Source organism: Camelus bactrianus, chromosome 3, assembly GCF_048773025.1.
Source record: "Camelus bactrianus isolate YW-2024 breed Bactrian camel chromosome 3, ASM4877302v1, whole genome shotgun sequence".
NCBI classification, from domain to species: Eukaryota; Metazoa; Chordata; class Mammalia; order Artiodactyla; family Camelidae; genus Camelus; species Camelus bactrianus.
In genome coordinates, this window is record NC_133541.1 from 97,577,597 (window position 1) to 97,603,126 (window position 25,530).

The 25,530-nt window shown below is 43.1% G+C and overlaps 1 protein-coding gene across 1 annotated transcript in view; it reads right to left on the minus strand.

Moving 5' to 3' along the window:
• The window catches only part of SPOCK1 (SPARC (osteonectin), cwcv and kazal like domains proteoglycan 1), a 470,868-nt gene that overhangs the window by 424,437 nt on the left and 20,901 nt on the right, over window positions 1-25,530 (minus strand). The gene's annotated exons all lie outside the window — the stretch shown is intronic.

Here is a 25,530-nt window from a genome sequence, read left to right on the forward strand (position 1 = left end):
AATAATTATCCTTAATTCTCTACTTCTTTCAGTATGGCAAACCCATCCATAGAAATCTAAAGCTAAGTTCAAGGAGCAAAAGTTTGATTTCATGTGAGACTGCGTTCTAGCTCAAGAATTGTTTTCTTGTAAGCCTTTCAGCACCATGGACAGTTCACAGGGAGGCTCCTGAGAAATAAAGCTTAACCACTGCACCACAGATACCTACAAGACTACAATGATGCATTTAGGAAGCAAACTGAGAAGGGATGAAGATGTCACTGTGTATTTTACTTTGCCCCGTTTTGCTGAGAGAGGACATGGGGGAATGGAGTGATAAAGTAAATGAAAAATCAAGGTTTTAAAAAAGTCTAAGATGACCCCTGGGTTTCACTTTTCCAAACTAAATTTAGCTGTTTGTGTATGGATTAGTACAAACACATACCATGTTCCCTAATGGTATATACTATGATTCAAAAGGCTGTCACAAGCAAAAATAGAAGACAGATATTATTTGGAATCAGGAAAAGAGAATATAAGAGAAACAAAATCTGAGTCCATCCACTATATTCAAAGATAGAGTAGGCGAGAATAGTGAAGGATAAAATAGGATCATATTTGTTCCAGTTAATATGGTCCAATCTGTACAGCTTGAGGTTTGCTTATATGACATGCAAAACCTGGGTGTGGATAGGTGTTTATGAGAATTCAAAAAGAGACAGAAACACCAACATTGGAATCACCAAAGTGGATTCAACTACAAAGACCCTCCAAAATACCTAGGGGAGTGGAAAACACATTCAGAGGATCACTGACCTACTGCTTAGAGGTGGTTCAATAACAATCACAGGAAGGAGCATTTAAAATCTCCTTTACATGGCCAGTAGACTCTGAAGCAAAGGTCACATCCCTGTAAACCCATAGAAACACCTCAGAAGTCTGTGATGTCGGGGAGGTAAACAAAGAGATCTAACTTGCTGGGATAATGAGGTGAGTTCCTTAGAAAAATTCAAAATGATTTCTCCCAGCAATGTTTGAGAAGGGTTCACAGTGACTAGCACTCTCATTTAAGAGTGGATAATGATTCCTCCATGGAAGGATTAATATACATGAAAGTAACATGATTTGCATGATGAGAATGTTGTTTTCCCTTAATTTTGTTTTGGCAAAGTACAATGAAGGCCCTTGAACAATTAATCACAATTGCTGAATTACAGCAATAAATGACAGCTCTTCTACAATCCCAGGCCAAGAATGCTGTCAAATCATATATATGCCAAGAGTTTAGTTTTTTGCCTTTAGAGACCAGCTTTTTTAAGAGCTGTCACACATAATTTGGAGCACTTGAAGATAAAGCATAAATCTGTTTCTTTTTTTAACCCAGAGAAAATAATACACAAGAAAACAATCCCTATTTCCAAACTAAATGTAGCACCATTGTCTTAAAGAGGTTTTTCAGATTCATATTCAATTCTTACACCTTTGTATTATGAGTTCATTTAGCTACAAGTTGTGGAGAAATGATGCTGAGTTTTGAAGCATTAACAACAGATTTTGCATCTTACACGAGAGAATGCACCCATTTTTCATCATGACAACACTGCTTCACTCCCACCTTCCAAAGCATATTTACTCAAAGGATCTGGGTCTAGTCACAGATATTACCTTATTTTAAGGGCAATAAGAAGTTATTTTCTCCAACTAAGAGGGATGAGTGGCCAGACTAAGTGAAGGGACTTGTCTTGAGTCTCACAGTAACTCATCAAGAAGGAATGATCCTTTCTACAGATGGTTTTGTTTCCAGGGCAGCACTATAGACACTGTGCTACCTGAATCAGACCAAGGTAGGTGCTCTCAGAATACTGAGCATGTCTCCTAGAAGACCAGGCCCATGCTGGCTTAACAGGGTATATGACAGGAAAAACTGCTTCATAGAGCCTAAATGAACAATGCTAAAGATATAGTGGCCAAAGTCACCACCCTGTGATGGCCTGGAGCAGCAGAAACCACCTTTCATGAGGGTGTGTGCTCATGTGATCCACAGCAACAGGTTGCTCCTTAGCTGTACCATCTGTAGCCCCAGAAATTGGAGACATTCAGAGGATTCACTCTTGAAATAGGATCAATCCTTCCTGGTGGCCACCAACTTTCTTCATGGCTTAAAATTCAAAGACTAGTTTATTTTCCCAGTCTAATTTAATACACTATACTGGTCATATGAGGAGCCTGAGAAACCTTGTGGCTGTCCGTGGTCCTTATCTGCACTGTTGCTTGATACTCAATTTCTTCTCCTAATCTTCAGACACTGGTGATTCCTGCCCATTCCAGTGTTCATAGTTCTCATTTTGTCAGGAGGGAAAATTCTGCTTGTATAGAACTACAAAACTAACATAACCAATAACTCATGCATCACAATTTATGTAGCTGCTTGCACATCTTTTAATATGTACTAATATGACTTCTTCCCCCCATTCAGTAAATTGAGAGGCAATGTGCCCCTTATGCCTTCCCTCTGATTCTCCAACCATATTGGAAACAATAAGAATCTCAGTGACTCCTGATCCCAGATGGTATCTTCATACCCAAACACCCAAAGATGTTCTGACCCACTGGCTTAACAGTTTTGATATTTTTTTTCAATCAACAAACACTTATTAAACAGAATTGTTCTGGCATAATTATCACTACTGGGAATGTATATGAAAAGAGACTATTCTTGTCCTCAAGGAGATAATGATGAATGATGGGGCAAGAGCCCATAACCAACCAGTAAAATGATGATCTAGAGGAACTACAACAGAAGTCTGCCACAGATGGCATGGTGGACCTAAACAGTAATGGCCACCTAAAGCCAACAGTAAATCTGTGTAAAATTTATTTCATCTATGAGACTACAATAATGACATCAAATAGTCTACTTCTACACAAGATAGTTTGACATCTACAGAAGAAATTCATTGTTAACACAATACCAACTACTGTACATCTGCTAGTTGGCATATTAACCTTTGTTTCAAGAGGCTAGTCAATAAATCTGAAATAAGTCTGCAGGCTGCCGAGTTACTAGTGTCTTTCCACTACTCATTCCACTTAATGGTCCAGGGCTTTTCAGTTTAGCTTGATATCTAGGAGAGAGAAAATTGAAATTCAAGAGCAACTCATGGGGAAATCACTAGGTAAGACGAGGCTTCACCATCAAGGAGGAGTTTCACATATGGCTGGTTCTGAGCAGAAACCCACACATAAGCAGATACCTGCAGAGGTACTTAAGAATTTTTCAGAGGAAGATCAAAGAGAAAATAGACATGAATGGGTTGGAGCAGAGTGATATGAAGTGGAAGCAGTGCTGGCATGGATTGGAATTTAGATAAAGTCTATCCATGCAGGGTGAGCTCGAGCAGAATACAATGTTTCTAGGCTCAAGTAGACAAATGGGTCATCTCAGTGTCGGGCAGTGGGAGAATACGGCACTTCCCAAATATTCCAACCCAATGCCTCTCATGGAGATTGTTAAAACCATACTAAGAATCAAGAAGCTACTCAAACCTCATACCCTGGATTGACCCCAGCTTCTAGACAAGGCTCCTACATTCAGCCACACAGGCAGGATTATGCATGTGAAAGATGGCCCAGGAGTTATGCAGCATGACAGCTCTATATCAAAGAAATAAACCAAAAAGGACGTATTGATGTATAATTCAGTAATTCAACCAGCCATGGTTGAGTACCTACTGTGTGCAAAACTGAAAAGTGCTGGGGATTCAAAGATTAAAAAACACTTGAGGCCCACACTCACAGAATTACCATGACCCTTTTATTTCAATAAAAATAGGTTGACTTTTCTAATTTTCTCAGTGAAACAAAAAGAGGAATTTGTGCCTCGAACAAGATAAATATCCTTCAGTTCTGAACAAAGTAGGAGCTGCAAGTGGGGGATACACCAAAGGGCACGAAATGAGAAAAGCCGCAGAAATGACTCACTTATGTTCTGTGCTTACTGAAAACAAAGACAACAGTGGCAGTCAGGCATGGCATTACCAGGAAAGACAAGCAGGTACTTAGAGAAATGGTGAGGTGTCTTCTAAAGAGAGACTGTTTCTTTGAAAACTAAGCATCATCATTCCAGGGACGACTCATTCTAGATTAGGCTGAATTCTCTTACACAGGTCAGAGCCTCACATTTCAGAGGGAGGACGACATGGGTGAGCTGAACCTGGCAAAGGACCAATGTAAACAGTCACTTTTCTGTGATGTTCAAGACATAGGCACCGAGCCAGTCAAGTATTCCTGAAGAAGTCACAAATGTTGGTCAGTATTTCCTGAAAAAATGGCTACAAGATCAAGTTATCTTGACAAGTCTGGAAGAGTTTCAGAAAAAAAAAAAAAATCAAGGGTTAACTTTATTTTCTAAACTTCCTACAGTGCATATATATTACCTTTAAAATAGGAAAGATAATTTTTAAAAAACAGAAAAATACTAAACATTGCCTGAGGCAACATCTTTGGGCCTAGATGCCTTCAATTTGGAAAATAACCCATTCTTTATGAAAAAGTCCATGAGTCTTGGCCTTCAGTCAAGTTTTCATAGTAAGAACTCATGCACTATGAAATTTGGGAAACATTTCTGTTGTTCAATTATCTCATTTTCCTCCATCTAAATTTCTCCTGCAGTAAGAGTTCCATTTCTTGGCTTTTGGCTTTTACCAGTAAGCTATAGGAAAACACCTAATATTCCTGAGTATATCTTCTTATCCCTTTGAGAAAACATGTGCGATCTGTGGATACAAAACACTTGGCCACCAAATGAAAGCACACTGATTAGCCCCCAAACTAATACAAAATACTATTTCTAATACTTAGAAATGCTGATGCCAAAATAAGTATTAGAGAAAGCTGATTTTGATGGTTTTACTATCTTCTCAGCCCATAAGGGTAGACCACCAACTTGGTTGTACCTAAGTGAAATGATGTTATGAACAGAGAAACAGAATACACACAAGGAGGGAAGAGTGTGTGTTCCTCAAATTCTGACCATGTCATGTCATTCTTCACTGAAGCTGCACACACAACTCAATGTGAGCAGGCAGCCCAGGTTAAACGTCCTGTACCAAATGAGTGTGTTGGTGACTGCATGGTGAGCAAGAAGGGTGAACAAGATGAGGGGATATGGAGGTATGTGTCCTGTAGCCACCTGAAAACAAGACTCATTACTGAATTCAAGAGCAGAGGAAGCTCCCTGAGGTCTGAGACAAGAACATTAATCAAATCAATGCCAGAAGCAACAAGACAGTTCCTGTGACCAAGCTCAACCAACTCCAACTCTAGAATTGACCTTCCTCCTCAGACAAGAAGGGCACCTCCAACTCCAAGCCTTAAGGGAGGTTTTCCATCAGTGAAGAGCTGGTTCCGAGAGCAAGATGTCCTTGCACTCTACAAGGGAGAGAGGCTAACTGAAGGCTATGGGTAAGATCATCATTCCTCACAGTTGTAGTTCTGAGGAGATATTTCAGCAAGGACTCCTTTTGAAAATTATTTATAAAGATGACCAGGAATACCTGCAAATTTAAGCAATGCTGCTCCCTTTTTTTGGACTGTTTCATCTGGAAGAGACTCCCAGGCCTGACCTGATGGAGGTGCATGTGGTTTCCAGCTTGTTCACAGATTTCTACCATCCCTGAGCTTTTTACCACCACCATCATCAATAAGGCACCTGCTTTCTGTAGGAGCTGATGGTACACTGGGGGAGATACAAAGAAAAAATAACTATCTTGCAAGGCATTACAACTGAAAACTGTAAGCCCTTGAACCGTTCAGAGGTATATGAAAGATCTTCATCAACTAAAGCAAACAGGAAAGGATTCCTTTGAGGGACAGGTTTGGAACAAGACATGCAACGTGTGCCTGGGGTGTTAGGCCAATAGAAAGACGTGTTGGGAGAGGGGCTTGTCTTGCACAAATGCATGCAGCCAGAAAGTGCAAGTGGTATTTAGAGATTGCAAATAAATAAGTCTAAGGGGCCAAATCTGGGGCAGTAAATAGGACTAAATTGTAAAGGGCCTTAAAGGCCAAGCTAAGAGTGTGAATTTAATTCATCAACAATAGGCAGTTTTTGAAAGCACCTGAGCATGTCCATTTAAACACGATATGGAAGATTACTAACCGAAAGGCCTAAAGATGGCCGGAGTGGGAAAAGCCTGTGCTGGAGAACAGGGAAAGGCTCCAGAAGTCTGCGATGCCTGGCTCCTGCATCTGCAGGGCTGAGGAGGTTACTGACTATGATTCTTCTGAACCTCCCGACCCCATCTGCTTAACCATCTTCCTGGCAGGGGAGCAAGCCCCTTGGATGTGAGGCCCCCAGAAAGAATCTAGGTCAAGGAACAAGCCAAGGACTAGTCAGCTTAGTGCACTTAGGGGAGCCAAGGAGTAGAGCTTAGCAACTACTCCCTGCCCCTCCCCTTGTGCCTCAACCCTACAGGAGACAAAGCCAGTCTGTGCAATCAGCCAACAGGTAAGGCCAGGCTCCAGGCAGAGGATCCCTGCACACACAGGGAGGACCACGGTGACTGCCTCCAGCAGACAGGCAGGTAATATAGGGTCACAAAGACCCCCCAGAAAAGTGCACTCTGTGGGATTCTACCTGTTACACCTGAACCTGAAGGGCAGAGAAGGTGATCTCTAATTTCAAGCAAAATCTAACTCCTTATACTGTCTACAGGGCCTTGCATGATCTGTAAAACCCTGCCTGCCTATTCCACCACACCTCTGCTCACTGAACACTCTCCAGACAGAGCACTTCCTATTCTATTCCTCAAACATGCCAAGATCAATCCCACCTCTGGGCTTCCGCACATGCAGCTCCCTCCATCTAGAATGCTTTTTCCAGATTTAACCCAGCTGCCTCCACCTGACTTTCATTTCTTTAGTAAGACCTTCCGGGGCACTCTTATGTAAGTTTTGTGCCCACAGAAGGAGGATGCAACAACACACCTACCTTATTACCCTGCTCTACCAGAAATCCTAACTTATCTAAATGTATGGGTTATTGTCTGAGTCCCTGTTAGAATTTAAAACCTAGAAAAGCAGGGACTTTTTCAGTCTTATTCACTTCTATCTCCTCAGTGTCTATAAAAGTCCCTGGCACATATTAGAGCTCAATAAATATTTGCCAAGTAAGTGAAATAATTAATCAATCCATCTCGTGGGAGCTCTAGGACACTTCACCTCTCTGAGCAGAAAATCTTTTGAAGGGTGTGTGATGCTCAGGCAGATCTCAAAGAGACTAGAGCTACAGAGCTTCTAGTTTCTTTTAAAACATCTGCAACCAAAATGTTGGCAGCTGGGTATTATGTGTGTTCACATCAAATGGGGGGAAAGCAATGGGGAACTTGAGCACACAGTCACTGAAAAAAACTCCCAGAAATGTCTTCACTAACGATGTGACTATTGGGGGCAGCCCCTTGAAACGCTGTCGTTGTTGGTAATAAAACTCCCCTAATTGTGAAGTTAAGGGCGGGATGGAGAGGGATGAGATGGCTGGCATTCCACCACAATTGAAACAAGTCTGGAAGGCTTAGGCCAGAAGTCACAGCATGCTCTCAGACCTGCGCCTTGTTCTGCTCCTGCATCCAGGCTTTATGAAAAGCAGAGTTGCCTTTTAAGAAAATTTCAACCTAACCTGGAAACAGCAAAATGCAGCCAAGGCTCACTTACACAGACTAACGAGGTGGAGGGACAACACATGAAACCTTCATATTAATTCAGAAGTATCTTCCAGCAAACCTCTCTGTGGTCGAATAAAAACTACTACCATTTCTGTAGCATGGGATCACTCCCTGGGCACTTTCACATCTTATCCTCTCTTGGGGTTCTCAAACTCCCCATGAGGCCACTGTCTGTATCATCAACATTTTGCAAATGAAGAAACTGAGGCTCAGCCAGACGGGAGACATGCCTGAGTCCCAGACAGGAGGCAGAGCAAGAAGCAAGACCCCTTCCTGCTGAGGGAGTAACTCCCCACCCAGCCCGCCCGCACCTCCTCGCCGGTGGTGGGCAGGAGAGTTCCTGGGAAGGTCCCTGGCAGGGCCCTGCGCTCTGTGCCGGCACCAGAGCCTCCCACCTGGGCTGCCCCCGAGTCCTCACAGAAACGTTTATTTTCTCTTATTTTTCACTGCAGGACCTTGTTGTTTCCTAACTTCCTCCAATTGTTTCCAGCACATTCCTTTCTCCTCAACAACCAGAACACGGAAAGGCCCAGAGGCAGGTCCGCTGTGCAGCAACCAGCACCCTGCACCTCCAGGCTGTCAGGTCGTGGGGAACTCTGTGACTAGACACAGACAAGGCTACAGCTGACACACTTAGGTGACAAGACCTCCTTGGGTCAGGCGGACCCCTGCGGGCCACAGCCCTGGGAAGTGAAGGATGCACTGGTCAGAGAGCAGACTTGTGGTCAGACTGCCTGGCTCAGAAGCCCAGCTCGGCCACCTTCCAGCTGTATGGCCCAGGGCAAGTTATTTAGCCTGAGCCTCAGTTTCCTCTGAAAAAATGAGGTTTATAGGAGCACCGGCCTCAGGGGGCTACTGTGAGCATGAAATGAAAAAACACCTGCAAAGCACTTTGAACAGTGTCTAGCACTGTTAAGCAGGGGCTTAATAAATGTTAGCTGTTGCCTTTAATTGTTCTCATTTCATATACAATGTTCTGGAAAGGTTAAGAGAGTCTACAAAGGATGAGGGCTGGGAAGAAACATGCACACTTGTCAGAAAGCTTAATAATATTACAGAGAGATGAATGAAGTAGACTGGGAGGCAAATACAAAACCAACCACTCACTGGAAGAGACGGAGAAAGCTTCCCTGAGAACATCGAGCTTGTTCTAGCTTCAAAGTCTTTGCACTTGCTTGGCCGGGTCAATGTCCACATCCTCCCATGGCTGGTTCCCACATCCCCTTCTCAGAGTGGCTTCCCTGACCACCCATCTGAAGGGACCTCTCCCCACCACTCTGTCACATCACCCTGTTGCCCTGTCTCTACAGTATCCATCACTCTCTGAAATGATATTACGGGTCCACTTGCTTAGCGCCCAATTCTTCCGCCAGAATATCAGCTGTAGGAAGCCAGAAACTTTGTGTGTTTTGTACTGTTGCTTCATCAGGGCCTAGAACAGTGCCTAACATGAAGTTGATGCACAAAAGAAAATTTGGCTGAACCAATAATGACACTGGACTGAGCCATGAAGAATAAGTAGGAATTTTCCAAATTGAGAAAGGATGTACCAGGTAGGGGACCATGAAGACAAATGTGCATTTGACTTGAGGTTCTGCTCATATGAGTAGTCCCAGAGGACTCTCTAATGTCAAATTAGACGATCTCCTGTGACATGGGCTCCAGAGTGTGATAAAACTCTCTTCAAGCTCTGAACCTCCACTCAACCTTCCAGAGCCTCCCATTGGACAATTCAGCCAGGCAACTCAGGACCCCCATCCCAATATTCCCATCACAGCAGGGGACTGGGCTCTCCAGCGCCTAGTGGACCTCTGCCATGTAGAACGGAAAAACCTGAGTCTTCGTCCACTTCCCTGAGGAAAGGACCATGTATGTGCAAGTGACAATCTCATATCATGGGTCTCCTCCAGCTAACTGCCAAGATCCCAAGGGACCCACAGTCCACCACCAGACTGTGTCCTCGGCCACATCCTTCGTGGAGAAAATCCACTTGTAAGGAAGTGTTGACATCAAAACATTTCAAGTGTTTAAAAATTAAGACTTATTTTAGGAGGGAATTATATTTTATCTAACAACAATTATAAATTATATCAACAATTAAATACTAATGGCAATACCAAATATTTATTAAGCCCCTGCTTACCAATGCATAGTACTGATTTTGTACCAGTGGAGAACTCTGAATTTATAACATAAAAACATATGCAAATGGAATCATTCATTCATTCAGCAAACATTACTTAGGTGCTTAGTGTGTGCCAGGCACTGACATATAGATGAAGAAGTCAAGGATCATTTCCTCATGGTGCTCACAGTCTAGGTGTGGCAGGGAAGGAGTGTTCAATTCTGCTTGAATAGGAAATATAATAATTTAAAAATTAAAGAATAGAGTCAATAATAATGATGGCAATAATAGCAACTAACATTTACTGAGCAATTACTACATCCTACACACTATCCTAACATACTCTTCATTCATTTAATCCTCACAACATACATTTGAGGTTGAATTATTATTATTTGCATTTTACAGATGAAGAAATTGAGACACAGAGAAGTTAGGTCACTTGCCCAAGGTCACAGAGCTAGTTAAAGGCTGCAAGAGTGGACTGTGCTTGACCTGAGACAAAGTAAAAGGAAGCCATCAAGCAGTATGGCAGTGTTTCTCAGCCTCAGAACTACTGGCATTTGGGGCCAGTCAATTCTTTGTTGTGCAACTGTTCCATACACTAGAGGAAATTTAGCAATATCTCTGGCCCCTAGATGCCAGTAGAAACCCCTCTCCCCACCAACTCCTGTTGTGACAACCAAAAATGTCTTCAGACATTGCCAAATGCCCCCTGGAGAGGAAAACCAACCCCAGCTGAGAAGCACTCGGATAATGGAAGAGCATGCCCAAGGTGTCCTGGCAGGGAATGGCACGGTGGTCTGGGGAACTACATGTAAGTAGCATGATGTGGCTGGTGGCTGGGGAAACTCAGAGAATGGCAGAGAAGGAGGTTAAAGGACTGAGCAGGAATGAAACCCCAGAGAGGTCTCAGAGCCCACAGAAAGAATCTGGACTTGACTTAGAGGACAGTGGAGAGTCAGTGAAGCATTTTAAGCAGGGATTGACAAGATCAGATTTGAGCTTCAGAAATACAGATCTGGAAGGAAATCAGCTGAAAGAGGGTGTGTCAAGAAGTAGGGGTGGAGGTTCAAGGGAGGAAGGGCAGTACTAAATTAAGAGACTCAGAAGAAGCCAGGGAAGAAAACATGATTTGAGAGCAGAGGGGGTATAATGGATGGGTTTGGGGAGGGAGGACCCAGGATAACACCAGCCCACATACCCGGGTGACCAGAGGGATGGCAACACCACTCACAATGACAAGAAGCAGGAGGAAGACGAGCTGAGTTTTGCACATGCTGAATTTGAGCTGCCACAGCAGAGAGACCACACCAGTGGAGACATCCCTAGGCAGCTGGATGGATAAGCAATGTCTTGACCCTCTGACCTGGGCTGGAGAGACCTATTTAGAGTGTGAGCAGGTATGTGGATGTAACAACTTCCTTAGTGAATGAAATGATCCAGGAGAGATGAATAAAGTGAGAAGAGGCCCGAGGACAGAAGCCTGGGTAATCATTAATATTTAATTGTTGAGAGGAGGAACGGGACTCAGGTAAAAAGACAGAGCCAGGGACACCAGGGAGGCCATGTCAAAAAACCACTAGACAATAATGCTGCGGAAACCAAAGGAAAAGAAGGCACTATCAGGTGATGCTAGAATCTAAGATTATGACTGAATGGGAAGAAATAACTGTTAAACACCTAGGCCATCCATTTTGGTTATAGTCATAAAATAACTCCATGAGGAAAACATAAGTTACAATATAAAGAATACATTTCTTCAAATTTAAATACTCAAACGAAACACCAAATCAGAAACTCATTTAATTCACTTGTGATCTCGCTCCAATTAGAAAACAACACCAGTGTCAAAAGGCTGCCAAGATCATGACGGCCGAAAAGAAGTTCAAATCATGACAGACGAACGTTGTAGGCAAAGCAGAGCCTTGGGATATAAAATCCGAGCTCCATCCAAACTCTGGCACATAAAAACATTAAGACCAATGTACAAGCATATACTCTTGACAAACTGTAAACTGATCTTTTCATAAGAGCCCAAACTTGATCCTTGTTTATCTAGAAAAGTTCTCTTGAACTGTCAGAGGGTTTTACCTCAGACACCCAGGTATGTTTGCAGAATATGAGGTCTTATCTGAAGCAATATTTCCAATAGTTATCCATTCAACATATTTTTTTTTATCCAACATTTATTTGCAATCTGTACATGCCTGGTTATTTGTCCATCACTCAAAGTGAATCTATTTGAGTGAGCAATTATGATGCAACACCACAACACTCAAGAAGTGGACAAAAATTGATTCTGAGGCGAGAGATACACAAGCACACCAGGGGACAGAGAAATAGACAACAATGGAGTCCTGGTCTTCCAAATTTCTCTGGAGGAACATACATTCCAGAATCCAGGACTCAGAATTATTCTGCACACAAAATTCATTCCCAACACAAAGCGTTAGAACTGCATAACCTAAATCCATAGTGATCTTACACCACATTAGCCTTTCCCCCAAAACATCTTTTGTTCTGTTCTGTTGCATTTTTAGGTCTACAGATAAATGAGATAAAATGGAACATAAGCTTAAAGGGCTTTATTGCTGGTTTAAACATTCACAATGCCACAATCTGCTGTAGACAGATCAGAGTCATGTGGTTAAATGTGCAAACAATTACTCAATTTAATTTCATCTTGCAGAAGTTGAAAAACAAGCTGTAATCATGGTGGATGCTGTTCATTTTATTCCAAAAGCCACCATCTTTTATTTTCCTGATTGGATTTTATTCTTGGACACAGGAGGAGTGGGCTTCCACACTAAGCATGCTAATTCACATGGCATTAGGAGACCGACAGCTGGATGGCTCCTAAAGGGGCTTGTTCCAGCTCCTTAAAGAGACAGGGTCCAGGCTGAGCCACTGTGCCAATCATCATCCTGAACAATGGCACACCCACTGCACTGAGTCCTGGAAGCCCAGAGAGTCAGCAGCCCTAATCTCTAGATGAGGAAGGAGCCCAGAAACGTTTCAGGTTCTATTCCATCTGTGGTGCAGGCTCCAGGATCACACTACCTGGGCTCCACCAAGACCCTTGGACAAGTTACTCCACCTCTATTTGCCTTGTTTTTCTCATCTATAAATTGTAGACAACAGAACCAACATCAGAGTTCACGTGAGAAATAGACAAGAGTAAGCATATTAAGTGTTTAGCACCAGACTTGGCATATATTTAGTTATCATCATTAATATTATCTAACAAGCTCATAGAGAAAAATCTGTGTGTTCATGATTTATGACTGCAGAACAAAATCACCCCAAAACTTAGTGGCTTAAAACCACAAGAATTTATTATCTGTTTCTGTGAGTCAGGAATCTGAGCACAGCTTAGAGCAAGGTTGTCTCACCTGAAGGCTCAACTGAGGGAGGGTCTGCTTCCAAGTTCACACACGTGGTTCTTGGCAGGATCCAGGTCCTCCCAGGCGACTGGACTGAGGGCCTTAGTTGGCTGGTGACCAGAAGCCTCCCTTGGTTCCTTGCCAAGTGGCCTGGGCGTCTCAGTGGACAGCTCACAAAGCAGCAGCTGGCTTCCATCAGAGCAAGCAGACAGAGCAAGAGAGGACCCACAAAACAGAAGCTACACTCTCCCTGTTTAACCTAACTTCAGAAGTGACATCCTACACTTTTGCCACATTCTATCTGTCAGGAAAGAAGTCACTAGGTCCATCCCACACTCAAGGAGAGGGGCTCACACAAGGTGGGGGTCACTGAGGGACATCGTAGAGCTCTGCCAACTACTGTCTGAAAAGGCACAACCTTCACAAGGAGCTTCCAAATCTCTCTGTCCTTCTTTCAACAAATATTTCAGCACCTACTTTGTGCTCAGCCCTGCACCAAGGCCCCGAGAATATACTGAAGAACAGAGATATGCCTTTGCTCTCAGGAAGCAGATCAAGCAGGAGAAACAGATATTTAAGAAAAAAGACAAATTATTATTGAATTAAAGTTGTGACAATGCCAGGGGGGAAAAAATCATGTAAAAGTGCGGGAAGAATGTGATCCACTCCGATTCATATAAGGCCTCCCTGAGGAAGAGAGTCAGCTGAGCCCAAAAGGATGAGGAAAAGTTAACCTGGTCAAGGGCAGGGCCAGGAAAGAGGTCCAGATGTCAAAGAACAACAGGAAGGAAAGCCATGAGGTCAGGCATACCCTACACATGGTGGACTCAACAAACAGAGGGGTCGGGGCAAGACAGTGTCCAAGCAGCATTCAAGTTTCTAACTGGCCACTGATCTCAATTAAACTGAATTCACCAAATGCAATTCAGACAGACTGGCCCTCCATGATTCGGGTGAGATCGACAAACTACCACAGAAACAATTAATAAAACCCCACTTTGGTCTCAATTTTCCAGACCTTCAAACCTCCAGTGTCTTGAATACTTAGGGTTATTTTAATAAACAGCTCATGAAGACAGGCTTCCATAAAGGACATGCTACCCCTAACCAAAATCAGAGCTCATTCTGATGGATTATTGCTAACCCAAAGCACTCAATTCGAACCATGAAGACTCGTTCTCATTGCATTTCATTAAATTCAATCAATTTTTCCAAAAATAATGCTGCAAAATGACCCCTGGAGTTAAAGAGAACACGGGAATGCTGATCCATGGCCGAGGTAGAATGAAATACTCAAAATAAAGATGCTTCTGTTGATTCCCAAGGTTAGAGAACAGACCCAGAAACAGATGCAGCCCAGTGGGGGTTTAAATAAAGAACTTTCCTTCAGGGCACTCAAATTCTGCTCAATGCCATCTCGTGCTTACCAGCAAGCTGCAGGTTGAAGTGTCAAACAGCCACAAAAGGACACATTTCAGTACATCAGAAATCCAAAACATTTGCACAGGAAAAGAAATTCGTAGATTCTCATTATCTGCATGCTCACCTGGGCTGAGATACCTATGATAAATAGCATATATTGTAATCCTATTGACAAAGAGCCAACTTTCTTACTGATGCTGTGAAAATCCCTAGTAGGCCGCCAGTAGTTAAACCACATGTAAGAATGCAATTAAGGTTTGGGGGTAAGTGACACATTTATTATGCTCAAAAACTAAATGTCAACTGTAAGGCAGCTCTGAGACCAGCAGGCCTCCAGCCCCACCTCCTCACACCTGGCAACAGGATAGAATTCCTAAGGTGAAACTCACAGGTAGAACAAAGCAGACCAGATCAAAGCTGCATGCTTTCCCGGGGCAAGAAGGTATAGTGGGGTACAACTGAGGAAGAAAGGCTGCCCATAAAAAAATCTCCGACATGTTGTTCCATCATCCACATCCTTCCACACACACATCATCCCAGCTTCAGCCATGATAAGGTGGAGGAAGGGAGTCAAGAATGATGCACCAGGAGAAAACCACTCAATGAGAAAGCTCGGTAAGCTTTTTAAAGCAGCTTTGGGAAACAGCAGGAGACTGGAAGACCCTAAATTCAGAGTTTGTTGGCTGGTAAAACAAGCCTCTGGCTAGAAGTTGAAAGAGCTGGATTCCAGCCTCAACTAATTAACTTTTTGGCCTTTAGCAAACATCTTCAATCAAGCAATTAGCAAGTAATTATTGAGTAGCTACTATATGGTCAGTGCTGAGCAGGCTGAGGGGGTGATACAAAGGAGGTTAAGACTCCATCGCTGCCCTCAAGGAACTTAACTTTTTAACTCAGGGTGAAAAACGAATATGCAATAAAACCTCAACTTCCCAGAACTTGCCAGGAATGACTCTTTGTTACTGAGTCTTCTATGAATTGAGAGTTAAAGCTTTTAAGTATAAGAGCTTTTTAACACTTAAGTGCTTTTAAGATGGAAGTCTTTCAGAAATATACGATCTCATCATTTCCCAAGTTTTGAGACACACATACACACCAACACCGGTTCTACTGTGTATTAATGATTCCCTGAAAAAGTTGGGAGGTCTCATGTTCAGTAAGTTTTAGAAACAATGACTTGAAAAATTAAACAGATTTCTTTATTATAGGACTTCTCAGAGCCTTTTAAAAAATTAATGTGTGTTATGAGCATCTAAAGGAGAGACATGACGTATTTCTCCAGGGAATCATTTTACTCATGGGACTAAGGTTCTGCAGCACGTACTCTGGAAAGACTGTGCTGTGCACCTGCCTTTCTCCTCCAGTAAACACTCCTGATGCTCAGGACTGTCTTAGCCTGGGCCTGAGTCCCTGGGACAGGCTCCTGATGAGGACAAACGGCTGCACAGGAAATGCCTTTCCTCCATGGGCCACCATTGCACAATGAGCTGTGTCATGGCAGCAGCACCGGACACCACCCAGTCAAGCTCCACAACTGACTGTGCCGCTCGGGTGGGCTTTCTGGGCAGCACAGCCTTCATACTTCAGTCTGGAAACCAGAGGCTGGCTGTGAAAACCTTTCAGGACCTGGAATACTCCATCCCCTCATATGAAACTCCACCCCAAGGTGTCCTTCACCCTCAAAAACCCACCTCCTCTAGGAAGATTCCAGACCACACTGCCCTCTTCCCACTCCTCTCAGAGCACAGATGGCCTGCAAGATGTTCTTGGCACTTACCCAGGCACTACCTTGTCACACTCCCTGTGTTTCCTTTTATGACTCCTGTCCTCTTGGATCATCTCTTTGTAGGAGGATTTGTAGGCACATCCTCAACTAAACAATGCATTCCACAAGGGCAGGGACTCTCTATCTCCCTGCAGCACTGAGAATAGAGGCTTTCAAGTTTTTTATTGGCTGACCAAGAAAACTCTAAAGGAAAATGCAAGGTACTGTTATGAAAAGGGGTCAACCAAGCTTGACCAGCCAGCGCAGCACTGGCCCTCCCGAGATAAGAGCTGTGTTGTTTGTCTTATCCATGGGGACTGTGTGGGAGGCAAGGCTTTCCCCCTGCTGTGATGGGGGTACCAAGAAGAAGGGCAAACCAGACCAGAGGGAGAGGAGGCCACAGGCACACGTGGAAAAGGCTTCAAAAGCAGTGGCTGCTGGGCATGGGGCACCTAAGACCCCAACAGGTCCAGCCAGGGACCAAGCCTAGTCATGCCCAAATCCAGTCTGGTGGCTCATGTGCTCTGTAGCTTTCAGAGACCACCCTGGTACAGGCTCGCCAGAGGCAGAAAGGAAACCACCAACAGGTCCTGGCCTCCCGCCCTCCAATACCAGAAGGGTGGGTTCACCTGGGGGAGGCCACCCAGAGGTCTGGGGGAACCCCCCGAGCCCCTACGGGAGGCGGAATAGCGTGATAGGAAGGAGCATAGGTGTCTGGAGACAGGCACCCCCCGCCCCCATCTGAATCCCGGAGCTCTCATGATTAACCACTGTCCTTGGGCAACTTGGTTAATGTTCTGAGCCTCAGTCTTCTCCTTATGTAAATTGGGGTGAAAAAAGTTCCTTTATCCTAAGGTTGCTGTGGGAATATACAATAATTGCACAGAGTGCTTATTAGCCCACACTGGGCACAGAATACATGTTCACAAAACACTAGCCGTTATTATTAATCACCACTTTCCCAACCACAGTCTACTTTGTGCAAGACTTACCTCTGCCCAACGTTCTACCCCAAAGTGAGGTCCCCACAGCCACAGGGGTGATCAGAGCTAATCTACTCAGATTACCTATGCTCAAGAAATGAAAATTATTCACTGCATAATTAGATTGGCAGATTTTGCTGCCCTCCCCACCAGATTATAATACTCCCCAAGGTCAAATGACTTGTGTACTTTCTTGCTTTGCCACTTAATAGGTGTTGAGGGCTTGGGCAGCCTTCCCACCTGTTAAAATGCAGGTGATAATAGCATCTACTTTGTTCCATGGCTGCAAAGGTTAAATGGAAATATACAGCGAGTAATCGGCACAGAGGAAATTCTCAACCACCAATAGTTGCTATTACTATTTGTGTGGTTACCTTCTCCAGAATCAGGAGAAAGATCTACCACCATGGCATTTGCTGTCATTAGCTTGGTGAACAAGACAGCTGGAAACTGCAGGGCTTTGGTGGCTGTTCTGAGCTCACATGAAAACCCAGAAGCAGTCCCTTAGTACCCTGCATGATGATGGCTCCTGAGGGCCAGCTGGGGACCAGGAGTCAGTAGATGAGACCCAGGGCAAAGGCAGCCAAGCAGGAAGGTAGAGTCACAGCTATAAGAAAAGGAGCACCTCCTCAGAGCAGGAGGGGCCTCGGGACCCTCTCCACCTCTCAGCGGGGAAATGAGAGGCTAAGAACAAGGTGATCAGGGAACTCTGCAGCCTGGCAATCAGCACCAACGTAATCACAGGTCTACGGGCCCTGAGGGCATGGAAAATAATGGGGCAGAGTGATTTAGCCTGGGTAGATTGGGCAGGAAAGGGGAAGCAAGCCGCTGACAAGGTGAGCAGAGAGCAGGGTGATGAAAATACTCCTCCAGTCCCGAGCTGCGGTCCTGGAGGCAGGCGCTCTCTCCACTAAGGAATTCATCAGAAGAGCAACTCGTTGTGGACTCGCTGCCATGAATTCGTGGGAGGCTATACCATCAGGGAGACCTGGCTCGAGCACCACCAGCAGACGGACCATGTGCAAGCTAAGAGGGGACCTTAGGAATGCGGACACTTCAGGAACGATTTGGTCTGGGGCTGCTGTTCTCCAGAGGCAACTGTCCTGGTCTGAAGGAGACACCTCGGTCATTATGATTCTGTGACACCCCTAAAACCATGTCCAGGAAGAAGTGCAATCTGCCAGGAAAAAAGGGGGGCAAACCTTAAAAGAACAGAAGATACAGTGCAGGAAGAGAAATCCAAATATCTCAAGTATACAAAAAATGCTCAATACAAATTAACACTTCACTGAGATTGCATGTTTCACATGTCAGGACAAAAATATAAAAGTCATCACCCAGTCTGGGAGGAAACAGGTACTCACACTGCTAGTGGGGGTGTTAACTGGGACAACCCATGGGAGGGAAGCAGCATTTGGCAATACCTACTGACATTATTAATGCATGTACTCTCTGACCAAGCCAATCCACTTCTGAAATTTAACCTACAACTACAGCTGCACATGAGTGAAATGAGGTTTGCACAAATCATTCACTGCAGCATTGTTTTTAACAGCAAAACACAGGAATGAATCCAATTTCTACCAACAGAAAACTAAGTCTCTAAAGTATGTATATCCAGACAATGGAATATTATGCAACTTAAAAAAATTATTAGGACCCAAGAGAAAAACTGGGCAAAATTCATAAACAGTCCACAAAAGACACACAAATACATGAAAAGATACTCTACTTCATTTGTTACAAGAGGAATGCAAATTAAAACTACACTGTGGTACCATCTCTCAGCTATCATATTCAGAAAAATCCAAAAGTCTTATCACATATTTTGACAGTGAGGCTGTGGGGAAACCAGCTCTGTCCCATGTTGCTGGAAGAAGGTCCAAATGACTCAATGCCATGGAGAGGGATTTAGCAATACCTGACACAACTGCACAGCCTTCACTCCGACCTAGCAATCCCACTTCGAGGAATTTACCCCAAAGATATGACTCCACAAACGTGAAACAATAGACACACATAGGTCTTCACTTGCCTCATGAATATGCCAGAAAACACTGAAACAACCTAAATGCCCTTCCACAGAAGACTGGCAGAATCGATGACCATAAATCCACACAGTGGAAAAAAACTCTGCAGCCAAATTAAAGGAGAAAGAACTTAATCAACTGCTATGGACTCATTCCAGGATACACTGTTAAGTGGAAAAAGCAAGGTGCAAAAGTACATGTGATATATATTCATATACCCACACACACACACAAAAAGAGGAAATAAAAACATACACATATGTGTACTTGTAGAAAGAAACACAGAAATAATAAACTATAAGCTAAGGAAAACACTTACCTGTCAGAGGCAGGTGTAACAGAGGAATGGACAGCAACAGGGAGTAAGATTTCTAAATAGCCCCTTTTACAGTTTTGATTTTGAACATGGAAATATTTTATATGTTCAGTAAATACATTTTAAAATGACAAAAAAGTAAACTCTAATGTTGCATATGAACAAACAATAATAAATCTAAGTGTTTGTTAAAACGGTAACAAAGTCACTTAGAAGTAAGAATTCAAGTAATTTTGAACACACTACTCTGACCATAGTCCCTTAGTGGGACATAGTTTAAGGGCAACAGAACTGCAAACAAATCTTGAACTTTACTTAGCAAGTTTGTCATGAGTAGTGAGTGGCATTGGCGCTAAAATTCCTAGACTCTTCCGTGTCAACAGGAGGATAAAATACATGAGTAACCGTGCTGATATTATTAGGAATTGGGATTCTCACTGGGGGAAGAATAAATTTATGGCATCTAGCAGTGTGGTGTCAGGTTTACTTTGAAAGTATGGGTATGAACGCATAATTTACATAACTCCTACTTCCATGCACTTAAAGACACTAGTAGTGACAAGTTCTAGGAGTGACAAGCACACCCAGCACCCAGATCTTGGTTTCTAAATACAAGTTCTCATTAGAAGGAACCAGGATTCTTTGAATCAATGTCTGATTCCAAGACTGGGAAGGGAGGAATATGGGATAAGCCTGTAACATCTTATTATGCCAGAAAGCAAGAGAGTGCCCAAAAGGACATAAAAGCAAGCTTGAATGGGTCCCCACTGTCAAACCCGGGACAACTTAAGCATCAAGAGGAATAATGATGACAATACACTGAATGGTAACAGACTCAACTTCTGAAAAATCCATGTGTCCACAGTGTTACTGTAATAGAAAATAACAAATCTGACTCCGTATTAGATCTCTTCCGTATTAGATCTGTTCCTCTGACTTTAACCCTGTGCTGTTTCCTAGGCTTAGCCTTGATGGTTCTACACTTTCTGTAAAAGAATGAAAGAGCCTGAAATATACAGGACAGCCCATTCTCAAGACTCTGACCATTAAGGATATTAATACTTTTGCACTCATATAAAGGTAACAAGTTGCAGCATAGAAAGTACTATTTGTTTTGTTGGAGGTTTTAAAGGGACACAATGACCTGACCCACGTGGACAGCTACAAGAACAAAGGATTCCAAGAACAAAAAATTCCTACGCCAAGAAGTTCACAACAACCAACCAAACCCCCTCCCCTTTTTAGCATAAAAGGAGTCTGAATTCTGACTTGGGGAAGATGGTTCTTCAGGACATTAGTCTGCCATCTTCTCGGTCTGGTGGCTTTCTGAATAAAATCACTATTCCTTGCCCCAACATCTCGTCTCCCGATTTATTGCCCTGTCATGCAGCAAGCAGAATGAGTTTGGACTAGGTAACATTACTAAAAAGCTTTGTTTCTTTGCTGAAAAATATCAGCTAAAAAATATAGAAAGAATAGAACTGGAAAATTATCACTTTGCAATCCCTGATACAGTAACTGATACAAGCAAGGACCATCGATGGATGCCGAAACTATTGGGTAAAAGGTTTTTAAGAACCTCCACATGGTCTTGAAATTCCATCCCACAGACTGTTCATTGAATATAAAGGGGATAAGGTATCTTAACAGTGAGAAACCTGGCAGACACCACCTTAACCAAATGATCAAACTAGGCATCACCAGTAGTGAGACAAAGTGGTATTAGGTGTCGTATGTGATACAGTAGTAAGCGTAAAACATCACCAAGGTGGGAGCAAGAATATACACTGTGTACTTTTTTAAATATTTGGAACCATGAGTAGGTATTGTCTACTCCAAAAAAATTGAACATTGTTTTTTAGAAAAGAAACAAAAAGATCTAGAAAGTGGAAGGAACAGGTCAATGAGAAAACTTAGGGACCTTTAAGGGGAGGTGTCAGTATGTCCTCGGTACTGGAAAACATGGTCTTCCCAGGCTGAGTGGGGGTGAGTAGGTGTGCCGTGTAAGAGAACACGTCGAAAGTCTTACATGTTTGCATATTCGTGCTCCTGGCCAATTCAGTAGCTCTTTTTCTAAAAATCTGCCCTAAGGAAATAATTATAAGAATGAACAAAGATTTACTCACCAAAAATGTTCATCACAACATTGTTAAAGTGGGGTGGGGGGGGGGCTAAGTGTAAAAACAACAAGCAAACAAACAATACAGGCTTATTTAAATAAACTATGGAATATCTTCCCTAAGGAATATTAGGAAGATGTGTTCAGAGTATATGCCATGACATACAAAGATGTTTATGGAGCATTTTTAAATGAAAAGAGCATATGCATTACATCATTTCTTTTAAAATTGTACACATGTAGGTATACAAATGCATAAAGGAATACAGCTATCTTAGGGGATAGGAATACAGATACTTTACTTTTTCCTTTCATTTTTTTTAATTTCCTCAAAAAATGAGACTTTTTAACTATAATTTTTTTAAGGCAGTGAATTTATTTTTGTAAGTAGGACTGGAAAAGCCCTATGCAGAAAGCTTCAGAAGTATAATCCAGACACCTTTCCTACCAACTTCAAGGTTGGAAAGAGACTTGTAGATCACTCAGAGTTTGGGGACTGCCAACACACATCTCTGGTTCCTATAACATTTCTCAGTATAACCTGCAGGAAAGGGAAAGGGAGGGGGACCAACCTACTGGCTAGGATATCAAAACAAACCTGTCAGTCTGCTGACAACCCCTAAGAGCAGCTCTGCACAAGAGTAGGTCAACGTCCACTGGACCATGACAATGCTTCCCCCATAACCCCCCAGGGGACAATCACACTTGAGGGGGAAAATGTAGCCTCGTGTCAACCCCTTGCTAAGCTCCACATGTCAGCTCAGACAGCACTGGAAGCCAAGGACCCCTGTAATAAGCTGACAGAAGCAGCTCCCCACACATCAGCATATCTTTGTGACTCTGGAAGGAAAGATGCTTGGCTTCACGTAATAAAGCTGAAAAAGTCCCAGTTTCCGTCAACTTGCTGGCTGCCGAGCCAGTTAATAGAATGAGGCCTCTTTCCATCAGCAGCACAGCACGCTCAAGAATGGAGGTTTGGACAAGTTTCTACTGTGTAATAGCACAGGGAACTATATTCAATGTTTTGTAGTAATCTATAATGAAAAAGAATATGAAAATGAATATATGTATGTACATGTATGACTGAAACATTATGCTGTGCACCAGAGATTGACACAACATTGTAAACGAACTATACTTCATTCAAAAAAAAAAAAAAAGAATGGAGGTTTGGAGCCCAACCCAGATTTGAAGTTCCCCTTTTGCCCTTTAGCTCCACTGTTTGGCAAGTGTCTTAACCATTCTGAGCCTCAGGCTCTCAAGGATTTTGAAGGAGAGTGGTGAAGATGAAACAAGCTATGTGCGAAGTACTTGGTAGAGAAGCTTAGTTTGTGTGGGAGTACACATGTGCAGGAAGAGGACAGATAAACACAAAGCAACATGGTGACAGGACGACCTCAGAAAAGCACCTGGCACATACTAAGTCTCAATAAATATTAATCCTAGAGCAAAGATTAGTGAGCTAGAGTCATCCACCAACAGATCTGAAACCAAACATGAGGGCTTTAGACAGTCACCTGTACCTACACTCAGTCTCCAGGACATAAGGCTGGTATTGGTATCTCAAAAAAGGAAGAAGTTACTGGTTTAAAAAAAAAAAAAATCAAACCTAAGTCCTACATATATCAGAGACATCAGATCTGAAATAATGATTGCTTTTACTTTAAATGGAACATAAACTAAAACCAATAAAATGTTTGTTTTAAGAAATTAAACTAACTCTCTCCCATGCCCCTACTTAATTTGAACAGAAAAAGACAACTGCATTCAGCAAAGATTCCAGCATAAGCTAGGTTGCAAGTCTAGAGACTGTTTAAATTAGTAAGTAAATATATTAGTAAGACTTTTTGCCAAGCTGATGGGCAGGCTCCTTATATCAGGAGTGTGTTGTTTGAGTGGGTCTTGTGTTGCCCTCCAAATACGACTATGATCAGAGTTGAGCACCAAATTCCTACATATTCTACCAAAAAAGAAAGTGTCAGGCAACAAGCTTCCAGATGTTGAGGAATGATTCGTACCTAGAGGGCTTCCTAAAGGGGACAGAACTGATCCCACCATCACCCAGCTCTGGCCCTCGCCTGCTCCCCAGTCTGTACAAGTAGAGGACCAGAGTGGGAAGAAGGTGGTCATCAGTCTTTTGGAACATGAGATGTTCACCACATTCCCCCAATGAGGTATACTTCCCCTTTCAAGTGCAATTTAAGGGGGTATTAGAGGAGCACAGCTTAAAAACTGGGGGCACTTGCAACAGGGGAAGATTTGTTTCCCCAGTTAGAAATCGTCCCAAACAATGGGCTTGCCCATCGTCCTGTGACTAATTGATCAGGAGAAAGAGAATTCAAGAGGACTGGCCAAACAGAGAACAGGCAGCACTGGGGAAGCATCTGTCCGTATTATTTAGCAGAACAAGGAGATGAGAGCTTAGGGAATAAAAGAACATAGAAGGCAGCTCAGCTGGAGCCATCCTGTGTGTATCCCTCCATGGGAACCACCTACCAGGTGAGAGGACCTTATTAGCATAAGGCTGTGGGACAGACATCTCAGAGAGGATTATCCTGGAATGGTAAGGTAATTGGCCAAACATGTGACTTCCCCTCTTTCCAGGTACATGGTAGGATTACTCTTAACTACCCCGTTGATGTGGTGTCACAAGAATGCCTCATTTAACAAGAGGCACTGAGTTGCTAAAGCAAAGCCCCACAGCACACACTTCCTCCTGCCACACTGATTGTGAACACATGGAGTTGGCAGTCTACATCATCCTGCCATCCTGTGGACAACACAGATCAGAGCTCCACCAACCCACAAGAAATGTGTGTCATCATGAGGGAGAAATAAGCCCTTGATTGTAAGCCATAAATATGATTTTTTGGAGTTATTTGTTACTACAGCATAACCTAGCCTATCCTGGCTAATTTTTCAAAAATGGATAGGAAGGAAGAGGCTGATCTGGAGTCAAACTACCCCATCAAGGAATTATGTAGCAGGCAGGTCCCCTGCCTGGCCCTCCAGAGACCCCACCTTGAGGCCAACCCTGCGAGGAAAAGAAGTGAACAATCATGCAGTCATCACCACACCAACACCTCAAGCCTCAAGCCTAGACTATGCAGGCTAAAAGAAAAAGAAAACTCTCAGTCTGTTAGGAGACGGAAGTTTTCAACTCAACTCGCCTTAGTTTCAAAGCTAAAAATGATGGAAAACTATGGAATGTGCCCAGGATGTTATAAAGGGAAAGCAGCAATTAAAAATAAACAAAATTGTCACATGTTTATTTCCCAAACTGAAGTTCCTCAATAAGCCAGTTGCCCATACATGTTTGGTAAACAGGGACATTTGTTTATGACTGGTCTCAGACAGCCACAGCTGCTCACGTTTCCTTAAAACACAAACATACACACACACACACACACACACACACACACACATATTACTGAACTAATCCGAAAAAGACAACCAATATTGCCCCAAGACAATCAGCTCTAACTGGCCCTACCAGCCATAGTATTCTAATCCAATTATGTGGCCTTCCTGCTTCTTTGAGCAATAGAGTTGTCTTTCCCTGCAAAGAAGGTACCTCCTGTAGGGAGAGAGGATTAGGGTATCTGGAAATACTGCATCTAAGAGAAGTAGCTGAGAGCCCAACGACTGCTACTGAGAAGGGTGTGCACCGAACAGCCAAAGTGT